Source organism: Staurois parvus, unplaced genomic scaffold (assembly GCF_062004578.1).
Source record: "Staurois parvus isolate SC_StPar_1 unplaced genomic scaffold, SC_StPar_1.0 ptg000153l, whole genome shotgun sequence".
Taxonomy (NCBI): domain Eukaryota; kingdom Metazoa; phylum Chordata; class Amphibia; order Anura; family Ranidae; genus Staurois; species Staurois parvus.
In genome coordinates this window covers 21,951,804-21,969,260 of record NW_028317949.1, presented here as the reverse complement: position 1 = coordinate 21,969,260, position 17,457 = coordinate 21,951,804, and positions in this window count along the sequence as shown.

Sequence of the window (17,457 nt, the reverse complement as noted above, 5' to 3'; positions counted from 1 at the left end):
GAAACAAATACATACAATGTTTCAACCGCTGCATGGAAGGACAGTCCCAGAACTGTCATTAATAGTCTATTTCTGACAGTTCCATGACATTCCCTCCATACAGCGGTTAAAACAGCTGTATGCAGTGAATGTCCCAGAACTGTCATAAATAGTCTATTTCTGATAGATCTGGGACATTCACTCCATACAGCTGTTTTAACCGCTGTATGGAGGGAATGTCATGGAACTGTCAGAAATAGACTATTAATGACAGTTCTGGGACTGTCCTTCCATGCAGCGGTTGAAACATTGTATGTATTTGTTTCCATAAATGGATCCATTTATGGAAACAAATACATACAATGTTTCAACCGCTGCATTGAAGGACAGTCCCAGAACTGTCATTAATAGTCTATTTCTGACAGTTCCATGACATTCCCTCCATACAGCGTTTAAAACAGCTGTATGCAGTGAATGTCCCAGAACTGTCATAAATAGTCTATTTCTGATAGATCTGGGACATTCACTCCATACAGCTGTTTTAACCGCTGTATGGAGGGAATGTCATGGAACTGTCAGAAATAGACTATTAATGACAGTTCTGGGACTGTCCTTCCATGCAGCGGTTGAAACATTGTATGTATTTGTTTCCATAAATGGATCCATTTATGGAAACAAATACATACAATGTTTCAACCGCTGCATTGAAGGACAGTCCCAGAACTGTCATTAATAGTCTATTTCTGACAGTTCCATGACATTCCCTCCATACAGCGGTTAAAACAGCTGTATGCAGTGAATGTCCCAGAACTGTCATAAATAGTCTATTTCTGATAGATCTGGGACATTCACTCCATACAGCTGTTTTAACCGCTGTATGGAGGGAATGTCATGGAACTGTCAGAAATAGACTATTAATGACAGTTGTGGGACTGTCCTTCCATACAGCGGTTGAAACATTGTATGTATTTGTTTCCATAAGTGGATCCATTTATGGAAACAAATACATACAATGTTTCAACCGCTGCATGGAAGGACAGTCCCAGAACTGTCATTAATAGTCTATTTCTGACAGTTCCATGACATTCCCTCCATACAGCGGTTAAAACAGCTGTATGCAGTGAATGTCCCAGAACTGTCATAAATAGTCTATTTCTGATAGATCTGGGACATTCACTCCATACAGCTGTTTTAACCGCTGTATGGAGGGAATGTCATGGAACTGTCAGAAATAGACTATTAATGACAGTTCTGGGACTGTCCTTCCATGCAGCGGTTGAAACATTGTATGTATTTGTTTCCATAAATGGATCCATTTATGGAAACAAATACATACAATGTTTCAACCGCTGCATTGAAGGACAGTCCCAGAACTGTCATTAATAGTCTATTTCTGACAGTTCCATGACATTCCCTCCATACAGCGGTTAAAACAGCTGTATGCAGTGAATGTCCCAGAACTGTCATAAATAGTCTATTTCTGATAGATCTGGGACATTCACTCCATACAGCTGTTTTAACCGCTGTATGGAGGGAATGTCATGGAACTGTCAGAAATAGACTATTAATGACAGTTGTGGGACTGTCCTTCCATACAGCGGTTGAAACATTGTATGTATTTGTTTCCATAAATGGATCCATTTATGGAAACAAATACATACAATGTTTCAACCGCTGTATGGAAGGACAGTCCCACAACTGTCATTAATAGTCTATTTCTGACAGTTCCATGACATTCCCTCCATACAACGGTTAAAACAGCTGTATGGAGTGAATGTCCCAGAACTGTCATAAATAGTCTATTTCTGATAGATCTGGGACATTCACTTCATACAGCTGTTTTAACCGCTGTATGGAGGGAATGTCATGGAACTGTCAGAAATAGACTATTAATGACAGTTCTGGGACTGTCCTTCCATGCAGCGGTTGAAACATTGTATGTATTTGTTTCCATAAAATGGATCCATTTATGGAAACAAATACATACAATGTTTCAACCGCTGCATTGAAGGACAGTCCCACAACTGTCATTAATAGTCTATTTCTGACAGTTCCATGACATTCCCTCCATACAGCGGTTAAAACAGCTGTATGCAGTGAATGTCCCAGAACTGTCATAAATAGTCTATTTCTGATAGATCTGGGACATTCACTCCATACAGCTGTTTTAACCGCTGTATGGAGGGAATGTCATGGAACTGTCAGAAATAGACTATTAATGACAGTTGTGGGACTGTCCTTCCATACAGCGGTTGAAACATTGTATGTATTTGTTTCCATAAATGGATCCATTTATGGAAACAAATACATACAATGTTTCAACCGCTGCATTGAAGGACAGTCCCAGAACTGTCATTAATAGTCTATTTCTGACAGTTCCATGACATTCCCTCCATACAGCGGTTAAAACAGCTGTATGCAGTGAATGTCCCAGAACTGTCATAAATAGTCTATTTCTGACAGTTCTGGGACATTCACTCCATACAGCGGTTTCCGGCAAAAAGTGTATGTGCAGAGTTCCTCTATTCTGCAGATACACTTAGAGGAGCTCTGCAGATACACTTAGAGGAGCTCTGCACATACACTTTTTTCCGGTTTGGAATTATTCTTATTTTCATCCTACTTCTTCTTCTTCTTCTTCATCCTCATCCTCATCCTCTTCTTCTTCTGAGGATGAGGATGAAGAAGAAGAAGAAGAAGAAGTAGGATGAAAATAAGATTAATTCCAAGCCGGCAAAAAGTGTATGTGCAGAGCTCCTCTAAGTGTATCTGCAGAGCTCCTCTAAGTGTATCTGCAGAATAGAGGAACTCTGCACATACACTTTTTGCCGGCTTGGAATTATTCTTCTTTTCATCCTACTTCTTCTTCTTCTTCTTCTTCATCCTCATCCTCAGAAGAAGAGGATGAGGATGAGGATGAGGAAGAAGAAGAAGAATGAAAAGAAGAATAATTCCAAGCCGGCAAAAAGTGTATGTGCAGAGTTCCTCTATTTCTGACAGTTCTCTCACAGCTTCTTCACATGTACAGCGGTTGAAATATCTGTATCCTAAATGGAAACTAATAGATACAAATTGTATCTATTAGTTTCCATTTAGGATACAGATGTTTCAACCGCTGTACATGTGAAGAAGCTGTGAGAGAACTGTCAGAAATAGAGGAACTCTGCACATACACTTTTTGCCGGCTTGGAATTATTCTTCTTTTCATCCTACTTCTTCTTCTTCTTCTTCTTCTTCTTCATCCTCATCCTCATCCTCTTCTTCTGAGGATGAAGAAGAAGAAGAAGTAGGATGAAAAGAAGAATAATTCCAAGCCGGCAAAAAGTGTATGTGCAGAGTTCCTCTATTTCTGACAGTTCTCTCACAACTTCTTCACATGTACAGTGGTTGAAACATCTGTATCCTAAATGTAAACTAATAGATACAATGTTTCAACCGCTAAACATGTGTTCCTTCTGTCAGAGAACTGTCAGAAATAGCGGAGCTCACTGCAGGGACACTTTTGCCGGCTGATCGGGAAATGTTCGATTCGCGCACCCGAAGTAGGCAAAATTTCGGTTTCGACACGAATCGAATATTTCCTGAAATTCGACTCGAATTCCGGTTCGCCTAGTTCGATTCGCTCATCTCTAATTATGAGCTTGATTGGCCAATTAATGGGTGAAGTCTTATCCTACCCACCATATATATGCATTTTCTATGTTCCATATCACTTTATGGGTTATGACTAAGGCTTGTTAAGCCAAAACACGTCAACCTTTGTACTTGTAATGTTTTTACTGTGGTCACTTTAATAAAACAAAAATTTTAGAGCAATGGCGGTAGTGGGGATCGATTTCATATAATTCTGGAATGGATACGCACCTGTGGATCACGCACCTGCCTAGCTCCTGGGATGAACAATGGATGGCTAATAGCACCTTCTTTTCTTTTTTCAGTTGAAGTATTTGCTTGATAGGTGCTCCCCTGGACTTCATTATTATTACTGACTTTATATCTTTGTATGACCACGGTCTTACACTACATCACATGGAACAACCATTGGATGAGACAGCCAGAAATGATGTGGTCCCATGGACACATCCAGATTGAGCCAACAAGATATTTACCAGAGACAGATTGTGAAATAATATTTAACAAACTCCTTTGTGCCGTGAAGTCAGAAGTGACTCTTTGGTGGGATCCTACCAGTCTTGATATTTAACAGAACAAATGATCCCATGAGGACTATGTCTTAAGAAGATCCCGACCACAGTATACTCAGACACTTGTGCAGTAGTGGAATAACATCATATCCAATTGCTCCTTTGAATTGATGGGATTGATTACCCGTTATGAACAGCAATCTCTTGAACAAACTAATTTACGTATCAAAGAATCTCTTTTGGGATTTACTCATTTGTCCATATATAGTACACGGACTTACAAAACAAATTGTCCCAAACAATTTAGAAGATGGAAAACCAGATTACCCAGACCAAGAGATCTAAATACTTACGGGATGTGGATGTTTATCAGAGTAACACCGTGAAGGAGTGGAGCAGAAGAGAAGGGGATCAAAATCACCCCAATCTATTCTCAAAAAGAAAAACAAACATAAGAACGTTGCTAAGAAAGTTAACTTTAGTTTCCCGGAGGCATCTGATTCTCTTTCAGAGACGTCAGATGGAACTGACACAGGTGTTACGAATATTTTGAAATAATCCATCTCACGCACTCCTTCTGCTGATGTCTATTCTTGAGGTAATGGAGGCACAAAAATCATTACTCCCCCCTTCCTACTAACATCCAAAGAAAAAAATCAATCAAAAACAAGAACGAAAGGAACGCTGGGGAGGAAGGAGACAGAGAGCATCGGTATCCCCAGAGAAAGAAAAAGTAGACTTTTCTGTCTTGGATCAAGTTTCAGTTGTTAACCTGACTTACCATACTTTAACGGATCATGAACTATCCTAGGGGTGGACTGGCCATTTGAAAACTCGGGCACTGCCCGAGGGCCCGAGGTCAGTAGGGGGCCCCATGAGATGCCCCTGGTACCTTTTTCATAGGCTTTTTTGAGTTTGGGCAAGGACACAGGGGCCCCATGATCCCCTATTGCCCGGGGGCCCCATGAGTTGCCAATCCGCCCCTGAACTATCCCTCTTGTCTTGAGGTCTTTCCTTTGCACCCACTTGTCATTTTGATGTGTTCAATACTATTCTTGGAACTAATAGGTTTATACGGAATTTACTGCTATGAAAATATTTTGAACAGACTACAGATGATTTAGTAGAGACCCCATGAGCAACAGGGATGGTAAGTGATATACAACCTTCTCTGTCAGCTTCTAATGCTTTCCCTATTCCTTCATTTGTTTTTTCTGATTTTCATGCACATCTCACTGTAGAACATCTTTATTTGGAATCACATCCTGGCTTCTATGGAATTTCTCAGAGCTCATTCCATCGTGGTGATCATTTGTTTTATCTGTTTCAGGCTAGGAGCTCAGCTGTGGATATTTTTCAGAGTGTCATAGAGAAGAAATTAATAGAGTTGAAACATCGCTGTTCCACTTCACCTGTTAATAACATCTCTAAAGATGAAATGTTAGCTCTACAGAAGCTAAAGAATTCCAAACGTTTGGTAATTAAAGAAGCAGATAAGGGGGGAGCTGTTGTGGTATTGACAGAGGAACTGTACAAATCGGAAGCTACCCGACAACTGAGTGATGCTGCAACTTATCATCCCTTGTCTAATGATCCTACTAGGATTTTTCAATCGGCTCTTATTAAACGTCTTCAGTTAGGTAAAGATATGGGAGTTTTGTCTCCCAAAACAGCTGAAGACTTGTATGGAGACAATCCAGTGATACCCATTTTTCACCACCTTCCCAAGATCCACAAATTGGATTTTCCTGTACAGGGCCATCCAATTGTTTCTGGAATTGGTTCCCTTTTGGAGAGATTGGGGGAGTGGGTAGATAGCCATCCACAACCATTAATTTCTAGATTGCCAGGCTACATCCAAAACACCCATACAGTTGTATGCAATTTCCAGCAGATCAAATGGTCATCTTCATATTTATGGGTTACTTTGGATGTTAGGGCTCTTCATTCTCCGATTCCCCATGACTCTGGACTGCAGGCTGTCAGATACCATTTGCAACTTTATGGCTCATATTCTATTGAGCTTCAGGAGTTTATTGTATTAAGTGTGGAATTCCTACTCACACACAATTACTTCTTATTTGTTGGCAATTTTTATGTCCAACACTGTGGTGCGTCGATGGGGGCCAGATTTTCTCCCTCTATGGCAAACCTTTATATGGGATGGTGGGAGGAGTTGTTTCTCCTCTCTTCAGACAATCAGTTTGCTCCCTATATTATGTGGTATGGTCACTACATAGATGATCTTTTGATGGTGAGGTATTGTGATATTTCTGAATTAAATAAGTTCGTAGAGTATATTAATACCAACCATCTGAATTTATGTTTTTCTATGCAATCTGGTGATACTAGCATAGAATTTTTGGATGTTACCTTGTCTGGGGATTCATTTTTAAGTACAGTCACTACCCACACTTACAGTAAATCTTGTTCAGGTAACACCACCTTACATGCTACCAGCTGTCACCCATCCCACACCATCAGTGCCATTCCCTATGGTGAATTTATTTGAGCTATACCCAACTTCTCCAGGGAACGGGCTTTTGAGAGGGAATGTATTAAAATCATATCACGTTTGTCTTTTAGGGTTATGATAGGAATTTTATACCATGAGGCTTAAAAAGAGCCAGATCTAGGAACAGAAAGAACCTTTTGATTGATATGGTAAAACAGGAGCAACACTGTGTTGACATTGGTCCGGTCACTTTTGTCACCACTTATTCAAAGGAATATCATAATAAAAATTATTAAAAGAAACTTACCCATTCTATATGCAGATAAATGTTTACCTACAGTATTACAAAAAGGTTGTAATTTTTCTAGCCGATGGGCATTCATTTGTCAAACAGTCTCTTTCTTTCTTCCTCTAAGAGGCATCAACCCACCTGGTTAACTTACACAGGCAATTATCCTTGACATAATAAAACCTGCAGATATTGCCATTTATGTGTAATAGGGAAATCCTTCTCTTCTGGGGAAGAGTTTTCCATACAACAATATATAAATTGTAGCACTAGTTTTGTGATTTATCTGATCACGTGTATCTCTTGCAAGTTACAGTATGTAGGATGTACCACATGTTTTTTTTATGAACCAGAATTGGAGAGCACTTCTGTGACATGAACAACCTTAATGCCAAGCATATTTTGCCCTTTTAGGGCACCATTGTCCTGCCATTTTAGGGACTGTCACGAAGGTGATCTCTCAGATTTCAGGTTCAGAAGCATAGAGAGGCTGTCTAATTCATTTAGAGGGAGCGATAAGGGAGAGGGAGCTTCTCAATAGAGAGGATTGGTGGATTATTTTTAAGTTACAGACCAGATCCCATCAAGGGTTAAACGTGACATGGGATCTGGATCTACAATGTTTCCTTTGGCATTTTGTGGTCTTATATATATTGGGTAATAGTTTCAGATGCCCCTTTCCTTTTTTTCTTTTTTTTCTTTTTTCTCCCTCTTTGCCCTCTGAGCTACACATACAATGTCAAATTTTCCTTTTTTTCTTTACATATATTGTTATGTATGAACTTGTTTGTTCAGTGTTTGCTTATTATGGTGGTTTTGACATGATATTGGCTGTCTACTTCAGCTGTTGTCAATTTTACATGCAATTAATGTGATGCCCCAATAGCTGTTTCCTGAAAACTCATCTCTTCAGGGAAATCTAACAACTGAATTTATAACTCTCCCATCAGCTCATAACGTACAGTTACCACCTTTTGTTCAACTTGCCCCTCCCTATTAGATTATAAGCTCTCAGGAACAGGGCCTTCCTAACCCTCTTGTATTGAATTGTATTGCAACTGTACTTTCTCCTTTTATAGTGTAAACACTCCACATACTGTTGGATCTATATGAATAATGTATATTAATAATATAATAATAATGCATTGTTGTTGATGTTGTCCCTGAACACTGCAATGTTCTGTGAAACCATGTACAGCTTTAGGGCATTCCATAAGCACATCGTTTGAAGGAGTTTTGTATTTTTAATGTTACTCTTTAAGCTATCTGAAAGTAACCTCTCCTTGTGGAATGATAAATTGCTAATTTTTTGTTTTATTGGTACATGTCCCCCAGGCCATTGTGCAGCTTTCATGACTTTTTTGACAATCCCTGTCCTATTAGCTCAGAAAAAGTCCATTACTGATTTCCAATATTTAGTTCTGGCTACTGTCTCTGGCCTATGTTTTCATATTCAACATTGGTAATGGGGAGACTGAAAAGCTCTGGCTGCTGGCTGGTTTGTGTTTGACAGCATGGGAGTTGGACTGGTCTGGGTAGAAAACATTATGTGTTTGTTTTTCTGATTTAAAACACTTCTGTAACCAGTGCTTAGACCTTAATCTGTCAAAAAATGTCCATAAGTGAAAAATTCAACTTGCAGGGGTTATTATTGGGTTTGGGTTTTTTTAGTATGCTGGAGGTCCATTATTGTCCTAAGGGTTATTATTGAGCTGAAATGTATTATTGTGCTTGGGGTTATTAATGTTCTGGGGTTTATTATTTGCTGGGAATTACTGTGCTGTTGTTCTGCTGGGGGTCTGTTGTTTTGCTGGAGGTTATTATAGGGCTGGAGTTTATTATTGGGCTGATGGTTATTATTCTGCTGGAGTTCATTATTGTGCTGGGGGCTATCATTGTGTTGAGGTTAGTATTGTGTTTGGGGTTTTTGCTAACCTTGTCTCTTGCTGGGGATTGTTGTGGATTTTCATTGCTGGCCTGGACATCACTGTTGACCCTGACACATGCTGGGAGTTATAACTGTTTGTGAAATACTCGGGCTTATCATTTCTGGCCCTGACATATGTTGAGAGATATCACTGAGGGGTTATTTGCTGGCCCTGACATTTTGTAGAGTTACTTCTGAGTGTTATTGCTGACCCCAACACATACTGAGGCTTAACATTTCTGCGACTGACACCAATAATGGGATTTATTTTTCTTCCACAAACTTTGCAGTGTACCAACTGGCCCAAATTTCATTAAAACCATCTAAATGGGAAAAGGTGACACTACACCATACAGCAATTGTCTTTTTTTTAACCACACCTACGTGACAGGATTTTCTTCTCAATCCCATCAAGGTAGGTGGCATGTGGCCCACATAAAGAACTGATTATTTCTTCTATATCCTTTTAAGGCTCATTCACACATGCAGAGACTGGCATTTTCTGCACAGGAAGAATGCCAGTCATAGCTGAATCACATTAAAAAAAATTGTCAGATGTGAACTGCAATAAAATGAAGGGCATGCTGAATTTTTGTTTCTTGGCATTAAACTCAATTCACAGAAGGCAATACATATATAAATGGATGCTGTAATTAAGTAAGGGTCCAGGCATGTGGTGTTTAAGGAATGTAAACATAGTAGTTTTCGCCTTTTTGGATTAGTTCTCTAAACTGTAATGAATAGAAACCTAACTATGGAAATTATTGGGGTTAATTCACTAAATAAAAAACTTTAGTTTTGGATAGAGTGGAGGTGGATTAGAACACCTCAGGGGTGGACTGACAACTCATGGGTCCCTGGGCAATAGGGGATCATGGGACCCTGGGCAATAGGGGATCATGGGGCCCCTGTGTCCTTGCCCACACTCAAAGCACACCCAATAAAGCCTAAAAAAGGTACCAGGGGCATTTCATGGGGCCCTCTACTGACCCCGGGCCCTCGGGCAGTGCCTCTCCACACTTTCCAAAAAAAAAAAGTTTTTCCTTTAGTTATACTTTAACTAAATACAAAATATCTTTCTAAATGTCAAATATTGAATATTATCAAAAAGCAAACACATACAGTATATAAATACCCTTCTTCCACCAATAAAAAAGAACATTGTAGAAGAAGAATATTTATTTGTATGTGTGTGAATTTTGATACTATTTTCATTCAATATTTGACACTTAGAAAGATATTTTGTATTTACTCAATTTAACTTGGTTGTTTTTGACACACCACGTGTGTACTGTGAAAGCAGCTTACCAGCAGTATTCTAGTCTCCTTTTTTCTTTTGTAATAATACATATGCTACAGGGATCAGACTGACTTAGTGAGTTGGCATATTTCTACAGTTTGAACCAATTTACCGCTTTATTAAAAACTGACAGGGGTTCTACATTTTCTCCACTGTATCCATCCCACTGGATATTACATGCAGCATGGTTTCATGACTTACTGTAAATACAGCATATTTCAGAAAATTACAGCATGCGGCATATTTAGAAGCGTTTTTTAGTGAATGCCAAAAATATTTTTTAAAAATGCTAAGTGGTGGTCAGGGGCGGACTGACCATTTGGAAATTTGGGCACTGCCCGAGGGCCCGGGGTCAGTAGGGGGCCTTATTAAATACCCCTGGCACCTTTTTCATAGGATTTTTTGAGTTTGGGCAAGGACTCAAGGGCCCCATGAGTTGTTAGTCCACACCTGGTGGTGGTAGATACTGCTTACTGTCACATACTTTTGTCCAATGCACTCTGTATGCTTAAATGTGTTTAAAAGGGCATACAGTCTGTGTTCCTAATACACTTTGAATGATTTCTATCTAGCTTATTTTTTTCTCTGACTAAGAATTTCTAAATATGTTATATCTGCTTTTATTGTAACATAAGGTTCAGGTCAGGGTCTTTTCACTCCCAGAAGCAGCGCAGCGACCCCCAAAAAGCTATCGGGAGCCAATCCTGTATATACATCTACAACGACACAGAGTAAACAATTAAACTGAATCATGCATTTTAAAAAATCATAAATTAATGTATTTGAGTATCTGCTTTTTTAAATTGTTTAGTAAATTCTAGTGTTTCAACAGTATACAGCTTCCCATAAACGATATGGTGAAAATGTAAATACATTGTGCAAAGTGAAATGTTCATGTTTATATTGAGACCAAGTAATAAGTACAAAATGTGAACAACATACACATGTCTGGTATCCCTTTAATATCTGGGCAAGTAGCAGAATATGCTTAGAGTGTATCTATGCAGAAAAAAAGTATCGCACGCAAAGAAAAGCAAACGTGTCTTCAGAACAACCGCTTCATTTTTTAATTAAGTAGTTAAAATGTAATATGAATTTACAAACTGCAAATGGGAAAATTTGTTCTTGATACAAAGATGTTAAAATATCCAGTCACAAAGGGATTAGGATGAGAAATGAGAATATTATAAAACATAAGATATTTGTACTTCCTTCAATAGATTTCAAGAAAAAGATCTAATGGTAAGTTAAAAAAAATCTCTTTTTCCTTATGGGACATTGAGGGGCACAGAAATGTAGTAATTCTCAGATACTCAGGATGTCCGAAAGCAGTCTACCTGAGAGGTAGGACACATCCATTATGAGATCAAACAGATGAGGATTTGTACTGCAAGAATTATCTGTCTGAGTCAATTCCAGAACAAAGGCTAAATTAAAAAGGGTAAAATAAAAAAGCACACTGATATAATAAGATGGACTATAAAATGAAGGATGTACTTTATAAATAAGTAATCTCTAAAGAGATATGCATGGATATTATAGCCATCTCAGCAGTAATCTAAATAGAGATAGGGAAGAAAACCATAAACTGAAAATACGCAAGGAGTAGTAGAAACTGGTCACTATGATCTAGCAAGTCACAAAATCCCTACAGAGAAGCATAGGACTTGATAAGAGTCAAGCATGGCAAGGAGTGCAACTCAAAATAATTGAAAAATAATAAAAATAATACTCCACTGCAATAGGCCATGCAATCCCAGAGTAGTAATCCAAAATTCCATGATGCAAGGATAAAATTCCATGATGCAAATAATTCTGAGAAAAAGAACAAAAATTGTGGTAATGCCAGAAGGGCAGCTAAATAAAGATGCCTGAATCAAAGGGTTCAAACGTTAAAAAAGAAGTATGGGGTTTTTTTTTTCCACCAGTCATACTTACCTAGGTGGATGCAGCATCAGTCCAATGCTGCATCTGGCCCCTGCCAGTTCTAAGTGTGAGAACTCAGAAATCACATGACCACTGATCAATGAGTTCTCATAGGTTCTCTGATCATTGAGTGGTGACTGTCATCCGACACTGTCTGCTCTACCCCCCCTTGTGCTCGCTGGAGCGCTGGGCTGTGGAGGGAGCAGCTGACTCAGGCTCTCAGCACATTGTCAGGTGCTGCTCCAGACTCTTTCCCCAGCCTGGACCGGTTGAGTGACGTCAGCCATCAACGCAATTCAGCCCGCTGTCAGCTGAAAACGAGTCACAGCAGTGCAGAACGAACTGGACTCCTGTGATTCACTTGAGAAATACAGCCAAAATAGCTTTGGCTGTACTTCTCCTTTAAGCTACAGGAGGAAAGCTGAGCCTCCACAGACTACTAGATTAACCTGTAAGAAATTCAAGCAGAGCAAACTAATAAGTTCTCATGTGTAAAAGTGGTACCTTTTAAGTAGAAATCTAGATAGGCCAGAATTCTGACCTTGAGATCTGCTGTGGGAGTTGTTCTATTGTGCATGTATCAGTTTCCTTTGGGAATACAAAGAATTCATGTATATCAACAGTGGAGTTGAATGGTGTATAGGGTGATGCAGCAAGAGTGTACTCTGTCTTTCAAGAGACATGTTGCATCACATAAATGAAAATAACTAGGACCGAAGTGAGATAAGGCCTCGTATACCCACAAATCAAAATGATTGAGGGTACTAAGGATGGTCACAGGTGCCCAGAGGTGACCAGGTCATTGTACTATGGTACCACTAGGCCATTGTGTAGCATCTTGGACACTTGGGGAAAATTGGTAGTTCCAACAATGAATTACCAGATGACTCTGTTTAGGAAATGCAGAGCTCAGGTGACAGCTGTTTCTGTCACTCCAGAGCTAGTTTATGACATCATCATGTATGCTGTTGGCTGGGTGGCAATGCTGTTTTTATGCTAACATGAATCGATGCTTGTGTGTAATCTATAATTTCAATCAATTTTATTGGACAAAAGTGATAAAGTGACAAAAGCCTGATCTCAGTGGTGGTGTGCTGGACATGTAGGTGCTTAACAGAGAGCTGCTAAGTAGGAAGCTAGACCAATGCTGAGGAGTCCATAAGGAGTAATAATCTGCTGGTTTAACATCTTAAAATCTGAAGGGGGGTGGAACTATAGGGATTGTTCCCAGCACCTTTCTATCTTATGATCCTTAGACTTTGTTGGATATATATATATGATGGAAATGAGCACTTTCATTTGTATTTATGATACACATTATCATTTTTAATATATGAGTTTGGCTTAAATTATTTATTTAGGTTACACATAAGCACTTTGTATAATATTTGTAAAAGTTAACCTCCACGTGATGGTGGAGGATAGGGATGGGCTTCTGGGTGAAAAAAATTGTGTCTGGGTTGCTCTAACTGTGGTACTGTATGGGCCACAAAGTTGCAGATGGAGGTAAGCTTCACCAGCTGGAACAAAAACAGCTGTCCAGCCAGCAATTTTGTCAAGCTGGCATTGACATGGGGTTACTGGGAACATATTTTTCTTACATTCTAGAAGCTGTGGAAGATACATGTGCCTGGTAAAGACAGAAGATGGCAGGGTAGTGTTTGAAGACTCAGAGGGAGGTTGAAGCCTATGTTTGCCCCTATTCTGCATGGTCTCATGCTAACCCTTCTCCCAGCTGGAAATACCTTGAGGTAGGCCTTTCAAGATTTCCATCTTTATCTGTGACAGCCACATATGTAGATTTTGGTGATTGTGTGTGTGTGTGTGTGTGTGTGTGTGTGTGTGTGTGTTGGGGGGGTTGCTAGAAAATGTGGAGCAAGGAAGAGAAGTTTGGGCCTTTTGCTACTGGATAATAGCCTTCATGTACATATAATACTGAGTTTTGTGGTGAATTGTCATGTGTCTCCTAATGCGCATGATATCCAATGACCCATAATTTACCATGCTTGACAATCTATAGGCAGAGACTGCAAATCACAACAGTGCTGTTTTGAGGATCTGGTGATGTTTGTACCTGGACCCATGGAGCAGTGCCATCTGAGGTAATAGGGCAGTTGGTCCCTCCACTCCTCTGCAAGTTGTCGTTATATACCACCCTGGTCCTTTGGTTGTGCCTTTCATCCTCTATATTCTTGGGCATTTGGGTATGGTCTAAGAGCTCATCCCCTTCTTCATATTCCTCGCTACTGGAGCCAACTTGACAGTAAGCTTCAGTTCCAATGATATCCCTGGCAAATTATTCTCCATCCTTTTTGTCCCCAACCTCTATACACCTGGCATTCTCCTGTTCAACCACAGATGAAATGAATTACTGTGCATCCTCCTGCAGCAGGTAACTTGAGCTGTGCTGAAATAGTTCAGCTAAGGTTTGTACGCAAATTTGCTGAGTACTAGGATTCTCTGTGGAAGAGGTGGAAGAGTGGGTCATTTACAGCTGCTAATGGGATTGCATTATGTGCCTGGGAGAAGAAAGTGGATTATGTAAATTTAAAGGGATGATTCACTTTTTATAAGTGGATATTGATAGTTGTAGTGATGCATTTATTTCTTTATGACATGTATGTCTTGATATTTGCTGACCATTTAAAATCTAAAATCTCGCTCCATTTCCTCAAATTAAACCTGTCCAAAACCGAGCTCCTGGTCTTCCCCCCAGTCCGCGCCCCTCCCCCATCCTCTCCATCACTACTAGCAACGCCACCATCACTCCCACCCCACATGCCAAAGTCCTGGGTGTCACCCTGGACTCAAACCTTTCCTTCCAATCTCATGTCCAATCACTATCAAGGTCATGCAGGCTCCACCTCCGCAACATCTCTAAGATACGTACATTCCTCACCCCAGACACTACTAAACAACTCGTTCACTCCCTCATCATCTCACGCCTGGACTACTGCAACTCCCTTCTCACTGGCCTACCCAAACAAATGCTATCCCCACTCCAGTTGATCCTGAACTCAGCGGCGAGACTCATCCACCTCACCAACCGCTCCTCATCTGCCACCCCCCTCTGCCAATCCCTTCACTGGCTCCCGATTGCCCAGCGCATCAAATTCAAATAGCTAATTCTGACCTACAAAGCCATTCACAACGCCGCTCCAAACTACCTAACCGACCTGATACCCAAATACCACCCTACCTGTGCTCTTCGCTCCGCACAGGACCTCCTACTCTCTAGCTCCCTGGTCTCCTCCTCCCACGCCCGATTGCAGGGCTTCTCCAGGACTTCCCCCATCCTCTGGAACTCCCTACCCCAATCCATCAGACTGTCACCTACCCTCCTCACCTTCAGAGAAAACCTATCTCTTCAGGGAAGCCTACCCCACCCTCACCTAACAACTGATCTCCTCCACTTCTCCCACCACTCCATCCCCCACAGTCACTTCCTCCTGTACTACTTTCCCCTCCCTCCTAGATTGTAAGCTCAAAAGAGCAGGGCCCTCGAACCCCTCAGGTATTGTATTGTTACCGTCTTGTCTCATGTTCTGTCCCCCTTGCTACTGTACAGTGCTGAGCAAACCCTTTGGTGCTGTATAAATACTGTATAATAATAATAATATAAAATATGATTACTGGATTCTGAATCAAACTTATTGTTGTATGATACCTTGCGTGCAGTTCAGTTCTGTATATGTTTAACAAATTATATTCTTTGTTGTCTATTAGGTTTTCTTGATTTTTTTTAAATAAAAAAAACCCAGAATGATTTTATTTGGGTGTTCTATCAAATTTCTAAACCAAAAATACTCAGAGTTTTACTTTAAGTCTTTGAATAGGACAAGGGGTATAGCTGGTAGTAATCAGTGTAATTTAAGTAGACTTATTATGTAATGTTGTGGATATTTCACACCACTCACACTGTGGAGCTCCTCAGCCTTCTTGAATGAGAACCCTGGGTGACAAAAAAAAAACCCTTTTACTGTGACAGAGCACAGCACTGTAATAGTGTATGTGAGAAACTATTCCTAGCTATATTATGATCTTCAGAAATGAAAAAATTCCTAGACAAAAACAGGTGGTATTGGATAAACTGTGCTTACAGTACTTTACTGGAAAATGCCTGCATATTTGTGCAGATGAATTCTTCAATCATCAAAGATTATCAAAGATATTTGAAACTTTAAGAAACTTTCAACTTTGACTTCTCAAGAAAAAACACAACAGGTGCTTCCCGCTTAATGGGGCTGTTTACTTTCATGTACAGTTTTGTAATGATATTTTGCCAGACACATTTTAATCTTAGCTGCATATATAAGATTGAGTGCAAAAAACTTCAAAAATGCAGGAAAAGTGACTTAACTTTGACAAATATATTAACTGATAGCAAACCTATCATAAGCTACTGTAAACAGAGAACAATTCATAGTCAAAATTATTGCAGCATTTTAAGGGCTCACGCACACGAGGCGCTTGGAAAACATAACCTCAGGAGACCTTTGAATATGCCCAGAATGCACTGAAAAACAGTAAAACATTAACTATTTCAGACATTTTGAAAGAAACTGAGAGAACAGAAGCAGAGAGCAGTATGTGTTGAGATTACCTGTCTTTTCTGGTTGTATTCACTATGGATCCCATCATGAGCATAATGCAGCAAGTTCTACCATTTGTTCCTTTACGCAAAACCTGGAACTGCCTGCAATGGTGTACCGGGTCCATTTGAGTAAGTGTAAAACGCTTTGCATGCATTTCTGATGATGAAAAAAGGCTCCGGACAGCATCTGGACATGGAGCAGTTAAAAAACACTTCTAAACGCAAACGCTTATAAACGTGGTTAACCGCGTTTATAAGCGTTTGGCGTTTGAAACTCCGGTAAATTGAAATTCCTGAACACAAGTTTGGTGCATTAAAAAAAACGACTGTAAACTCAACTGCCTGTAAATGACTGTAAACGACTATGTGTACATGGACACAAAGGAAAACATTAGGGAGAGTTCAGGGGCTGCTGAAAAAAACGCAAAAAAGCTCCTGAACATATCAGCTGCAGTGTACATGAGCCCTAAATAGACATACTGAAAACAGTAACGAGTCTAGGGCACTTGTGATGGGCACTGCGGGGGTATTGAATAAATATTCACCAAGATCCAGGCAGTAAAATTTACATACATCAGAGGTCCGAATCTCATGTAGGCCCCTGTGGTGCACTTTGGACAAAAAGGGTCAGAGACTTCTTCAGGTTTCTAGCAGGTAGTGCTGACCTACCCCCAAAGTATACATCAAATGCACATGCACAGATCTGAACCTTTTCTCACATCAGTGTCCTCAATCCACACTGCACATCACATCACAGTCCTCTCCTCATTCACAGCAGAATCCCTCTTAATGAGTGTCTTCAGCTAGCCCTTTACATCACCCCCTCCACCCCTTTCACAGAA